The sequence below is a fragment of the Mytilus galloprovincialis genome, chromosome 11 (assembly GCF_965363235.1).
Source record: "Mytilus galloprovincialis chromosome 11, xbMytGall1.hap1.1, whole genome shotgun sequence".
Classification (NCBI taxonomy): domain Eukaryota; kingdom Metazoa; phylum Mollusca; class Bivalvia; order Mytilida; family Mytilidae; genus Mytilus; species Mytilus galloprovincialis.
The window spans coordinates 65,271,032-65,285,595 of record NC_134848.1 but is presented as its reverse complement, the minus strand read 5'-3'; the positions used below and the strand labels follow the sequence as shown (position 1 = coordinate 65,285,595).

Genomic DNA, 14,564 nt, shown 5'->3' with positions numbered 1-14,564 from the left:
ATTTTCCTTGGAGGAAATACTTTTTCCTGTGAGGAAATTTGTAGCTTCAAATTTTCCTTGGAGGAAATACTTTTTCCTGTGAGGAAATTTTTGACAAACACTTTTCCTTGGAGGAAAATTCAAGACAACAAATTTCCTCTAGGGAAATCATTGTTCTTCAAATTTCCTCTAAGGAAATTTCTGAACATCAAATTTCCCTTAAGGAAATGTTTTCCCTTATTTTTACTTGTTAAACATTTCTTCACTACACCATGTATACAAACAGTATGAATATAATTATTACAAGACTGTATAATTGATGCAAATGATATTTAAAACTTTAATAAATGTTTGACTCAACATTTTAATGACATTGAAAATAATACAGTCTGACTGTTTAGATCTAGGTATTGTTTATACTTTTTATATAAATTTAACTTTGATTTATATTTTTTTTTGGAGCAAATGCTTCTATTTTCTTTGTAATTGTTTCAATGCAATACATTAATAAGCAACCAATTTGAATGTCATACCATTTGTGGTGTTCTAAAGAATTTGTTTATATATTTGCAGATTAAATAATAAAATAAACACTTTTCGTGTTATTTTAAATTAGAATTTCTTCTGTTTCAGCTTGTATACAGTTATTCAATCCACTACGTAAGAATTCAGTGAATACATTATTCCATTCACTAAACAATTCCCTTCAATTCTAAGAGAAATCATTTTTGCAAATTGTTCTTCAATGATCTTCTTCTGTATATTTGATATGAGGGAGCGATGTAAATGAGTGGATAAAACTGGTGTTCCTTTTTTCAACAACAAAATAGTATTTGTTCAGCATTCTCCTTTCTTTTGATTAAGATATGTTGTTGCTTTTATGCAATAGTGTTTTTGTGTATCTATGATAGAACTCCATTTTGTTTATGGTCATTATCATGTGATAATGTTGAAATTTCCTATTTCTTTTTTGCAGGAAAGCACACATTCCATTTCAAATTAATCCAATTATGCACTATGTAAATAAATTTCAACTTTAAGTTTCCTCTTCAGTAATGACCTATTGATCATGAAAACCAAGATGTCTGATCACCTATAAATACACAAAATAAACAAATAAAATGTTATAAATGGAGAGAGAAACAGCAATAAATGTTTTTCATGTGTATCTTTCCTTATTAAAATACATTAAGTAAACTTGAACTCGAGAAAAATAAATAACTGCGATGTAGACTAGAAAGTATAAAATGCCAAATAAAGTATTCACGAAAAATTAGTTGATTTACAGAAGTCAAGTCCGTGTTTGCAGGAAATTTACATCATTGGTTGTCTGGTGGAGAGTTGTCTTATTGGCAATCATACCACATCTTATTTTTATATAACCTTGCCATATTCCTATTGTGCCTGTCCAAAGTTCAGAGCCTGTAGCTTTTGTCAGTTTAGTCTGACACTAAAATTTAGTGGTTGTTGTTGTTGTTGTTTCATACCGTTCATATTTATTTTTTGTAATTTATTTTGTTATAAACTAGGCAATTACCATGATTAGTTTTACAGTTTGGATTGTTTCAATGTTTCATCTTTAGGTCTTTTATAGCTGCCTACTTTGACTATAGTATAGGGTATGGATTTTCTCATTATTGAAGGTCGTAACAGGCCTACAATTGCTTTCTCAAAGCCATGATAGTTTTCATATTTAATATACCACATCTTTTAATTTTTATAGTAATCATGATACTAGTAATCATCTTTCAAGTTCAATAACTTTTTTATATTAAAAGGTGCCTTACCATTTAGGTTTAGTTGGCTTCTGCAAATTTTACATTGCCTATCATTTCTGCTGTATATAATTTCTCTGTATCTTCTATAGTTCTTGTCCTATACATAAAAGAGTAAAAGTTGAATGACATCTTGCATCAATATTTTTTTCTGTTTAATGTACATTATGTATATTAATGCATGTAATGTGTGTTTAATAAAAATCTAAACCGTGAGTGCTTGATAAGCTTCTTGCCCTTATAGCTGGTCTTTAAGCTTTAAATGAATTTTAATGATCGACTAAAAAACTATGAGCACTGTGCAAATAAGACCCCTGCCCTCCAAAAAAAACAAAACATGCACAAACAGTGGTATTTATTGACATAAAACATGTATATAATTTGGCTCCATTTATATATATATCTCAAGTGACTATAAGTTTAAGGCTGCGATTTTTTTAACAAATACATAAATTTCTAAAAACCTTTCAAAGTTTTTGAAAATGGACAATTTTAAAATAACTTTGCAACAACTAAAGTTCCTTAACTCTGCATCTTATAAAAAATATACATGATAAATAGGGAATGATACTCCAGCTTGCATATTATTCAAAGTTTTAAAGGAACATAACTGAAGAACGGTAAAAGTTTTACTACCAAAATTTGAAATTGATCTGATTAAAATTATGATAAAAAGTATTTTTTTAAAGTTTAATAAAATTTGGTTGAGGAAAACTTAAGTTAGAAGGCCAAAACAATTTTTTCCATTTTTAAAGAACATAACTATAGAATTTAGTAAAAGAGACACTACCAAAATTCAAACTTAATCTGTATTTTGTGATGATAAGCATTGTGTATTGATTTCATAACATTTGGTTGAGACAAACTAAATTTTAGAGAACAGGAAACCAAAAATTCAGCATATTTTCCCCATTTCTAAAGGGGCATAACTCTGATACTCTAGTACAGTAACACTGACATCACCAAAATTCAAACTTGATCTGAGAATTGTGATAACAAGCTTTTGTAAAAGTTTAATTGAATTTGGTTGAGGCAAACTAAAGTACTGTAAGAGAACAAAACACAACTTTGGGACAGACGGACAAACGATCTGACAAGTGTTAAACATTATGCCCCCTCCACTTTGGGTCATAATAATAACTAGAGGCTCTCAAGAGCCTGTGTCGCTCACCTGTTAATGTGTTTACTGATGTCGGCCATCTTTGTTGGTAGGCGGGGTCATTAGACACTCTTTTTAAAAATAGATACCCTAGTATTATGATTGTGGCCAAGTTTGGTTAAATTTGGCCAAGTAGTTTTAGAAAAGATTTTTATACAAGTTACAAAAATGAGGAAAAGTTGTTTAATATTGACTCTAAAGGGCAATAACTCATTAGGGGGTCCTCTAACAATTTTGATCATGCTGACTTATTTGTAGATCTTACTTTGTTGAACATTATTGCTGTTTACAGTTTATCTCTATCTATAATAGTATTCAAGATAATAACCAAAAACTGCAAAATTTTCTTAAAATAACCAATTTAAGGGCAGCAACCCAACAACAGGTTGTCCGATTCAACTAAAATTTGTGAGGGGATATATCTTATCCTGATGGACATTAAAATCTTGAAAGATTTGCCCTAAATGTCTTGGTTTCAAAGATATAAAGCAAAAACTGCATTTTACCACTATGTTCTAATTTTAGCCATGTCGGCCATTTTGTTTGGTAGGCTGGGTCATCGGACACATTTTTTAAACTTTAAACCACAATGATACTTGTCGCCAAGTTTGATTAAATTTGGCAAAGTAGTTTTAGAGAAGAAGATTTTTTAGAAAAGTTAAAAAATTGACTATAAAGGGCAATAACTCCTTAAGGGGTCGACTGGCAATTTTGGTCTTGTTGACTTATTTGTAGGTCTTACTCTGCTGAACATTATTGCTGTTTACAGTTTATCTCTATCTATAATAGTATTCAAAATAATAACCAAAAACTGCAAAATTTCCTTAAAATAACCATTTCAGGGGCAGCAACCCAACAACAGGTTGTCCGATTCGTCTGAAAATTTCAGGGCAGATAGATCTTCACCTGATAAACAATTTTACCCCATGTCAGATTTGCTCTAAATGCTTTGGTTTTTGAGTTATAAGCCAAAAACTGCATTTTACCCCTATGTTCTATTTTTAGCCGTGGCGGCCATCTTGGTTGGTTTGACGGGTCACGCCACACATTTTTTAATCTAGATATCCCAAGGATGATTATGGCCAAGTTTGGTAGAATTTGGCCCAGTAGTTTCAGAGGAGAAGATTTTTGTAAAAGTTTACGGACGACGGACGCCAAGTGATGAGAAAAGCTCACTTGACCTTTCAGGTCAGGTGAGCTAAAAAGGGAGTTTTTCAAGATATAAAAACAATTCACCAAAGTTTCATAAAAATTTGTGAAAGCATTCTTGAGACTATCCTAATCCCAAGTCATGATAGTACAATGACATAAATCAGATTTTTTTTTAAATTAAAAGGAAAATTATCATGTTTATGTTATACAAAAATAATTCACAAAGTTTCATGAAAATTGCTCAAAGCATTATTAATAGTATATATATATATGTACTGGAAAAATCCCCCCTTTTATGAATAAAATCCCTAACTTTAAATCAAAAATTTAAAATCCCTAAAAATTAAAAAGGAGCTTAATTATCATGATTATCATGATTATATCAATAGATAATTCACCAAAGTATTATGAAAATTTTATGATTAATGTATTCTAATTCCAAGACTATCTAAGACATGGTTTGTTTGAATTAAAAAAGTTGGAATAAAGTACCTGCTAGAATTCAGGAGAATTAGACCAAATCAGGCTATCTTCTAGATTATCAGACAATTGACTGTAGAAAAGGAATTTTCTTTTTTCTTATTTAGCTATTTGTTATCTCTTTCCTTAATATATACTGAACTAAGCCATTTTTTCACATATTTTTATTGTTTTTTCTCTCTTGTGACTTGTTATTTAACATAACAAAAAAAAACAAAGGCAATGAAAGAGAAACTGACAATGCCAAGGCAAAACATAAGATGCAGAAAAGAAAAACAAAACAAAACACTAAGCAACACCAACATCACCAAAAAACTAGTGTTGAATTCATGTGCTCAGTCAGTCAGTGAGAGTTCGCAGATCCTGACCTACTATATCTATGCTTAAAAACCTAAAAATCATATAGTTCTAAACAAATTTTGTAAATTTATACTTGATTAAAATGTTGTCATAAATAGCATAGACACCTCTGAGTTTTGAGAACCACATGTGTTAATTGTGCGAGTATAATCATTGATAATTATGCACAAGATTGACTTTTAAAAGCCTATATATTGAAATTTTCTGAAAATATTGCATGCATTTATTAATATGACCAATTTCAAGAAATGCACAAAGATGTGAGATGATTTATATAATTGTAATTTCAGGAATTTACAGTAAAGGCTTTTATCCTCACTGCATTTTGCACTTTTCCTAATCCAGGAGCCAGAAGTTATGGCCTTTGTGACCTTTGTATGATTTTTATTTTAGTTTCTTTTTTTTATATTGAAGAGTTTAGTATGACGTCCATTATCACTCAACTAGTATACATTTTTGTTTAATGGCAAGCTAAAGCATGACTCACAGGCACGGATCCAGGGGGGGGGGCTGAGGGTTGGACATGTTGGAACCCCCTTTCTTTATTGGACGATCAATGCATTTGAATGGGGACATGTAGTTGGACACCCCCCCAAAAAAAAATTGTCCTGGGTGAGGAACCCCTCCTTTATATGACTAGATCCAGGGGCGGATGCAGGAATTTTCGAAAGGGGGGGGTGCTAACCCAGGGCAAAGGGGGGGTGCAGGGGGTGCAAAACATATGTCCCGATACAAATGCATTGATCGGCAAAAATAAAGGGGGGGTGTGCACCCCCGGAACCCCCCCCCCCCCCTGGATCCGCCACTGCTAGATCCACCCCAGTCTCAGGTTCCGGGATTTTCTCGTTGCAATGAAGACCCATTGGTGACCTATGGCTGTTATCTGCTCTTTGGTCATGTTGTTATCTCTTTGATACATTCCCCATTTCCATTTCCATTTTCTTTTCGGTTCTATTATAAATATTAGAAACGAGTTTGGCGCCTTTACAAAAATATAATTGTCTGTGCTGATAGGGGAGTATGTGTGCATACCAATATTTAAATTTTCTAGGCCTTCTTTTTGAATATTTTGTGCATTTCTTGGTAAAATACTGTCAGACCTCGAGTGCTGTTGTTTTACAAAAACGGTCAAGTAATGTAGGGGAAAGAAACTAACTAAAAAGACCAAAATAAGCCACAACTAATGGGGGTCTCATTGGGTGTTTTGTTCACGGATCCCGCTTAGTTACTACTTATTTTTTTAGATTCTCGCATGATGCCATCCCGCTTACACTATATAAGTGAACAATTCTGCTATTTTTGTAATTTCCCATGTCCCGCTAAACTTCATTTCGCGTTTTCACGGCACAATAATTTGAGGGAGGATAGGACCTTTATCGGGACTGCGGGATCGGGTGTTTTTAAGCTCTGGATTTCGTGATTGACCCTTTCGGGATACGATAATTCTTTTTTCGAATTTCGGGACCTCTGGATTTCGTGTTTTAAGCCCGGGATTTCGGGATTTCGTGTTTTTAAGCTCGAGATTTCGGGATCAGTACCCCTCCTACCCTCCCTCATAATTTGACTTTCATGTGTCACGTTTACAAAAAATACGCCTCGACAATCCCGAGTCCCGCTCAGACCCCCCTTATAGGTACATAATGAATAGTTTACTATGTAGTCAGTAGTCGGATCAAATACACATGTATATACTTTTAGACGACCTTAGATTCATTTCACAGCGAAAATACTCATTAATATTGAACATTTTAGATCACTTCACATTTAGATTTTATAACTTTTAAAATTAAGACCATATAGATTTAAGATCATTTAATCGAAAGATTATAATTTGTCAATGCGCAACTGTAACCAGGAACTGCATTTTTTTTTTTTTTTTGCATGCGTCAAGAAACAGTTAAAAGTGTCGGGAATAGAAAAGCAAGTTAAACTTCTCGTCTGGACTTTTTAATAAGTCTGTATACCGGACCTCTTCTCTATTTTGGGATTGAAAAAAAATCTAAAGTTAAAAATGCGGTTTTGAGTCTATTTCTTCTTTTTAATTTGGTAACACGTTAAGCCATTAGTGACACTAATATGGTATATTACCAATAATAAGGCCATATATTTCGGAGGGGGGGCAAGGGGTTTAACTGTTATGCTGTTATGGGGCATTTTAATTCTTTGTTATCTGTTATTCTGAAAATATATTTACTGTTAGCTGTTATTGTCTTATTCTTTGTTAGCTGTTATTGGGCTTTTAGTTTTTTTGTTATCTGTTATTGTGAGAATCTATTTGCTGTTAACTGTTATTGAAAATTGGAATGTTAGCATTTTGACAGCCAATCTTCCGTAGAAATTGAAGATAATTGAAAATTGTGATTTGAATGGATAATTGTCTCATTGGCACGCTTACCACATCTTCTTACAATGTATATCTATTGGGGTCTTTCTACTGGTAATATCGGGTGGCCCTGTATTTGCAGAAGAATTTCAGTAACACACATCACATAAACATATAAAATCAATTGGACCCAGGACCATTCCAGTATATATAATTATTATCCTTTGTAATAAATTCCATTGTCTGAACATGTAGCAGTTTGTACAAATTATAATTCACTTATTACTTGTACAATAACTTATAGTATGGATTTTGTTATAAAAAAAGCATTGGTACACCCTATAGATTTTTTTTATTCAATGACCACATAATAATCTTTATGTTGTACTATTACACCACTGTCCCTGATTATGGGAGGATTGGACACCAACTAGCATGCTAAAGTTGACGCAGTCACATTCTGTATGTGCCTAGCTATTTCCAAGTCAGGAGCCTGGATTCAGTGGTTGTAGTTTGTTACTGTGTTACTAAGTTTCTCGTTCACTATTTTGTGGATAAATTAGGCAGTTAGTTTTCTCCTTTGAATTGTTTTACATTACTAAGTGGTGTGGGTTTGAATTATGGCTTTGGGAATTATACAACATCTTTTTCTTTTAGCATTTATATTATAAGTGCTACTCCCTCTCTTTTTATTTACATGAAAGAGAACCCTGACCACCATATTTTTAAAAGCTTTTTAACTGCTTCACATGGCGAAAATTGAAGCTCAGAAACCATTGATGCAAATACAGATGTGTCTTCAGTTTAGTTTTTCGACAAATACCCTTTTTAAAATTCTACAGCTTCTCCAATGCTGTACCCAAATTTTCCATATTCTATAATTTCACACAAGATACATGATTGGTGTTTCACTTGGTGCCATCCAAATTTTCACTAGGTCCAAGGATTTGTATAGTAAGACCTTACTATTCAAAACCTTGCTAGGTCCAATTTCTATTATACTATCAGAATTGTCACTTGAGTCAATTTCTATTATCAGAATAACCATAACTGGCATGCGTGTTTCAGTTACATGTCCTGTCTCCACTGATCTGGGTATTTTTGTATTTTATAAGTAAGTTTTATCATGAGGTCATTAAATAAAAAAAATATATTGTGCATCAATTTTTTTTTTATTACTTGTAAAGTATATATATTGCTTTTCAGAAAAAAAATCTAAAAATCAAATTGATAATAAAGTGTCACTGGCTGCACTATTTTCAACCTAAATCATTAAAAATTGATTCCTCAAATGCCCTAGATTAAAAATATCCCTTTATCAGAAACTAGTAATTTCGTTCAGAAAAATTCAACATCCATACTATAACTTATTGTACAAGTTACGGGAAAAGAACTGCCTCAAAGCCGAAACGTCTTGTTTACACAAATTACAATTTTCTAGATCCATATACCACAAGTTATATACTAAGATCTACGAGTCATCTACTGGATTGGTCCTGGACAGATTTATTTTCATATTTCATTTACTGTTATCTGTTATTATCCCTTTTCAATTCCTTGTTATCTGTTTTTCACCAAATCAATTCACTGTTTTGCTGTTATGGGGACCCCCCTTGCCCCCCCCCCCCCTCATTTCGGTGTGTAGAAATACCGCAAAAGACTTCTTAGTGCACTAAGAAGAAAGTTTTTGCTTTAAGGACACTAAAACGATGTTTTAAGATCACAGCGAACATGAATATAAGAGGATATGATTAAATACCTCAAATCTATAAAGTAAGGTATCAATAGATTTTGTAATTTTGAAGTTAAATGACTTTTTAATCAACGCCTGCCACTCGCCACGTGACCAACGGTTTATTGCAGATTCCCGAATCATCATGTTCTATCAACCTAATCCAATAAACAATTGTCTTTTGATCGTTACTTATTGATTAATCAATGGTTGTTAACCTAACGGTTTAGCGTGGTATAAATTCAAGTTTATGAAAGAAAAATAAAAAATAAATTTTGTGTTTTAAAACTTTGCCTTTGTTATATATATTTAGTTTTTAAGGAAATAACTATGCAAGCTTTTTTTTTTATTTAAAGAACCCTATTTTGAGATTAAAATTGAGAAACAAATGCTTTTGATATTTCGTTTCCTTACTAACAACACAAGAGTTTACATACTATCATTATTCCTTGAAAGACATTTGAGAGTATGTGGTGTCCATGGGGTTCTTCAAAATCCGATTACAGAAGTAATATATAGAAAAACTCCAAGAGGTAAAATTATTTTACGTTTTAAAAAGAGAATTATAGAATAAATCATAACTGTCTTCTATGAACGATAACTTTAAACTGGTGTCAATGATTTTTTTTTAACAATTCATCTTTATTTCAACAATTGAAGATGAATACCATTTTATTTTATAATGTAATAAGCACTATGGGCAGGCGCGGATCCAGAGCTTGAAGTGGGGGTTGGGGGGGGGGGGGGGGGTTATGTGAGAAATGTTTAAAACACTAGAGAAGTTTTCATGTTATACCAAACCATATGTTTTTCAAGAAATGGCACACTTTTTGTTCATCCGGCATATGGTTACTCTAAATAAAATTTTAAGTATTAATTTTATAAGTTTAATTATTTGATTACAGATCGTATCTACCCGTTTTGCAATTGTTGTATCACTCTAAGGGAGGCTAATAAAGATATATATAATAAAATATAGAGATAGCAGCCTTGGATTGTCTTAATTAAATCCTTTGGTCCTCTAATTATCAAGTTACCCTCTGGCCAATGTTATTATGACTTGTGTATATTTAAAGAAGTGTAGCGACAACGTGTCACTCTATTCAGTGCTAGATATTCAAATTATAGTAAAGATAACATTAAAACAAGAAATGGTTAATACAAAAAATATTTTAAGATTTTCAAACGGGGGTGGGCTCGCTTTAACCCCCTAAATCCGCTAATGATGTGGGAGAACTAAATTATTTAGTTAACTTAATCATATGACTCTTAAGCCCGTTCTGCCATTATTAAGAAACGCTTAAGAACGGAAATGTATGATTTTAAGATTTGGAAATAAATGAAATTGGTGTCACAAATGGTATGTCTGCTTGTATTTAAAATATTTTATAAATAGATATAATCATTGCTCATATACATAATTATTAACGGTTGTTTTACTTCGCTTATTTATAGCATTTAACAAATAACTTCGTATTCTTATTTTCGGCATCAAATAAAAATAATGGAATAAATATATTTTAAAAGACAAGGAAAGTGAATTAAAAAAATATATACAACAAAAATAAGCGAAAGGAGATGTGGTACGGCTGTCAATGAAACACCTATCCACAAAAGTTAAAAATGAAGAAGATGTCAGAAATAAATTGGTCATAATTTATTTACAGTCTAAAACATCGAAGGGACTAAACATCAACCTATACATATTTATACTTGTAATGCATTTGTATATAAACATCGAATCAGAAATATGTTCCTTTCCTAAACATGTTTAAAAACATTGCTGTGATAGTTATCAAAAGTACCAGGATTATAATTTAGTACGCCAGACGCGCGTTTCGTCTACACAAGACTCATCAGTAACGCTCAAATCGAAATATTGATAAATGGCATAGTTCTTAACATTAGAAAAATGAATGAAGTATTGGCAACTGGACGTTAAGCAACCAAATATCAATCCTCACTTTTCCGTGAAGTGTTCACAATTATTTGTCTTTTTAAAATTAAAAGGATGAAAAATTCCCAAACTGAAAAGAGTTGAAAATACGCTATTAATTTAGAAGTAAAAAATATAGCAGACAGAATAAAGACGGCAAAAACAAACAAATGAAAAAAAAAATAGAGAACAATTTGAAATACCATATACATGTTTAATCAGTATACTAGTAGATCACGGGCCAAGGTTGAGCGAACATGAATTGCTATCGATTATACTAAAGGTGACAATCAACTTTTTGAGGCACGTGTCGAGAAAACATTAGAAAAAATATAATTTAAAATTATGAAAGGAGTAGGTCCGGTAAGGACCGATTTTGGCCTCAAATTTCAGGTTCATCTGACGAAAGATTTTGACCACTTTTGAAACACTTAAGTGTCTATTGTATTTGATTCTATTAATGTATGTGGAAGATTTTCACTGATTTTGTCATTAAAAGCTCAATTAAATATGAAAAATCCACCAAATATGCCGGAAAATGTCACTTTTCAGATGGTTTTTGCAATTTAGCATGACTTTATGGTGCTTGTACCCGATATATGTGCCATGTATTGTCAAAAACAGCCCATATTTATGTAGCAGAAGCATTCTACTGTCCAAAAAATAACTAAAAGTTTACTTTTAACAATTTTGTAAACCTGCTATATTTTGGGGCCAAAAAGGTGTCTTACCGGACCTTCTCCTTTTACAAAGTCTATTTCTATATGCCATATCCTTTGTGACAGTTGTATCATTCCATCAGGTCCTTAGTGCACATTTTTGTTCTTAGTGTACTAAGGAGGTCCTTTGCGGTGTTTCTACGGACCCCATATATTTGAAGCTGTTCAAAATTCTGTACATTATAGGTACGTGTATCAGATCGGACAATAATTTTCATATATATAAAAAGAATTACTGTATAAGTTATCTAGTATGAAATATGTCCACTGGACCGACCGTGCAAGTGCTATATATATTATATCATGTATATAGCCAGTCAAAAAGATGTGGTATGATTGCCAATGAGACAACTATCCACAAAAGACCAAAATGACACAAACATTAACAACTATAGGTCACACAAGGTCGTTAAAAACTTCCATTTGTTGTTGTCCACTGAAAATAAGCTCATAAAAACACGAATCCCCGTTTACTCAATTCCACCTTTATTTGTTAATATTTCTTTATCTTTTTCTTTTGATTTTATCATATCTTTTTTGTGAAATATTTTGTGTGGTCGAACATGAAATTGCCTCCGATGCTACAAAGAAAATTTGTTTAATGTCATCTGTTGCAATATATGCTAAGTACTACACGTGGACAGGATGTTCCCCAGAAAATAAGTTATACACACCCCGATATAACCCCGAGGGTACACGCTACTGTCATATGGAAAATTACTGGGTCACCTGTAAGATGGTAATCAGCCATGCAACTAATTAGGTTACTGACCATGTCACTTCAATTTAAAAAGTTTATCGTTAGATATCAAAATGATAAATTCATTTTAATTAAAAATTTAAGAACTAAAGGATTTATCATTATAATGAAGTGAAATAATTCAACCAAATCGTATATAGATTATATCAAGGATTTTCTTACTATACAAATCCTTGATTATATACATATTTTTTTTTATCTATGCCGGAAAGAATTGAAAAACTGTATTTATAATTTTTGATTTGTTTTATAGAAATCTGTGTAGGTCTCATGAAATGGAACTCACGCAACGCATGCCTAATTAAGATTTATAAATTTATTGAAAAATATAACAAAAATTTAGTTTTGATATTAAATTAAAGTTACCTTTCCGCGCTGTAATTTATTTGATATGACATGATAATTCCTCGTGCTTTTAATTAGCCCCCCCCCCCCCCCCCCCCCCTTTCGTGGTTACCGTTATGCCAACAAATACCCGGGGCTTGATTTACATGTAAAATCATGGGCGGATCCAGCCATAATAAAGGGGGTTCCAACTACATGTCTCCATTAAATAAGGGGTGTCTAAGCATACCTAAGTGTCAAAAGAGAGTTTTCCCCGACCTATTCACATATTTTTTAAGGTTCCTATATACAAGGTGATAGGACGTTCGGTTCCGTTGGAATAGGTTACCTTTTCACGCTATGCCTTAAAACTTTTCCTGATGCACAGGTAACCTATTCCAACGGAACGTCCTATCACCTTGTATATATGAACTTGAGAGGATTCCCGAGATTATCATTTATGCAATGCTTGCTCACAAAATGCTAGGGGAGGCCAACCCCGGATTCCATCCCCTTCGACCCGCCACAGAATACAGATATAATTGATAATTGTTATTTAAAAGTCATATACTATAGCCACTATATAGTACTAGAACCGAACACCTGTTTTGGGATATATATACATACACCACATCTTCCTATGTCTATATAGCTGATTTACCGTAAATAACTGCGAGAAAATGAATAATAAACAAGTTGATAATTGTCTCTTCTCTGCTAATTTTAATGTGCATGCAATATTCACTCTGATTTACTTGTGAGACCACCGACACTAATAATAATTACCTACAAAATAATAGGTGCTCCTTTACTGGGAAGAACATTTCGGATCCGATCAATTTATTGGTTCCATTCCCCCATTCTACACTTCTCCTTAGAAAAAATGCCTTGCAATGCGTCATAATTATCTGGACTACTAACTTACTTCCATATAACTTCGAAAACAGACTATAATCTATTTCACTGGATGAGATTGGGCTCACAGATTTTTTAATGGATTGGTAATTTTATTTAAAGCACAAGTTTACAAAGCAAGATTAATCACATTTTTCACCCGGCCTACACATCAAATGGTTGCCTCCTTACTGACTTACACCTACACAAGCTAAACAAACATGTGACAACTCTTCACCAATGACCTGAGTGAAAGGTTGACGGGGGGATCCAGAACTTTTCATTGGGGGGGGGGGGGGGGGGGGGTTCAGATGGGGGATGCTTGCCTCAGTCATGTTTCTGTGATTCCCTATATAATCAACAAAATTTTTCACACAAAAAAGGGGGGCAGGGATTTCTCCTTAATAAGAAATCTCTATTTTCAGCATAAGCTCATATAAATTTGCCTTTTGAAGAACTGAAATAAATATGAGACGGCTAATGATTTTTCAGATGCTTTACATTAAAATACATCCATGTGACATTCACAATTATATATAGATCCAAATTTAAAAAGCTATTTTTTTCAATATTGAAATAATGTAGGATCAAATCTTGATACATGTATGTAGTTGAAACTGTTAGCTTTAAACATGTTAAACATTAAAAAATGAACACCCAAAGTTTAAACCACGTTTAAACATAAGAATGACCATGTAGTCTTTATTAATGTATGCTATTGCTATGAAACTAGGTCATTGTAGGTAAACTGTCATCTATTCCCTTAAATCTTTGTTCCCAGTCACCCCAAGTTTGATTTAAATTAGTCAAGTATATATATCTACTCTATTAGGTCTCTAGTTTGGATAGTTAATAACTTGCAAATTAAAATCATACTCCTCCCAAATTCATGAAATTTATTTCTTTAAATATTATGGATGAAATACATGTAGCAAGTAAGGGATGAAATTAAATTGGATGAAATATGGCAT

The 14,564-nt window shown here is 32.6% G+C and overlaps 1 long non-coding RNA gene across 1 annotated transcript; it reads right to left on the bottom strand.

Annotated features, from left to right (window-relative positions):
* Window positions 1–294: 294 nt before the first annotated feature.
* Window positions 295–6,095, bottom strand: LOC143052618 (uncharacterized). The gene is made up of 3 exons (XR_012971182.1): window positions 5,938–6,095; window positions 1,767–1,854; window positions 295–1,072 (listed from the first exon to the last, which is right to left on the bottom strand). It is a non-coding gene; the product is annotated as an uncharacterized LOC143052618 (long non-coding RNA).
* Window positions 6,096–14,564: the final 8,469 nt, after the last annotated feature.